Here is a 302-nt window from a genome sequence, read left to right as displayed (position 1 = left end):
TTGATTCAAAAGGGCGGTGTAATTCTCAACAAAGTGGAACCACATTTAAATTCTATGGATGGTGACATTAATGGGAGTTAAGTGCAAATAAATAGGGAAATATACTTTGATGGGCGTAGAATTAGAGATTTTAACGTGACAAACTAAGATCCCCAATTTGGTCATAGGGTTTGGAAACTGAAGCGGAGATGTTAGCCCTCAGGCGAGGGGAACGTGGGAGCTCAGAACGTGGGAGCTCAGAAGTGAGATTTTAAGGCCACGGATTCAGTAAACAAGCATAGGATTAGTCGATGTTCTTTATG

This window comes from Phalaenopsis equestris, unplaced genomic scaffold (assembly GCF_001263595.1).
Source record: "Phalaenopsis equestris unplaced genomic scaffold, ASM126359v1 Scaffold000008, whole genome shotgun sequence".
NCBI lineage: Eukaryota > Viridiplantae > Streptophyta > Magnoliopsida > Asparagales > Orchidaceae > Phalaenopsis > Phalaenopsis equestris.
Note: the sequence above shows the minus strand (reverse complement) of the source record.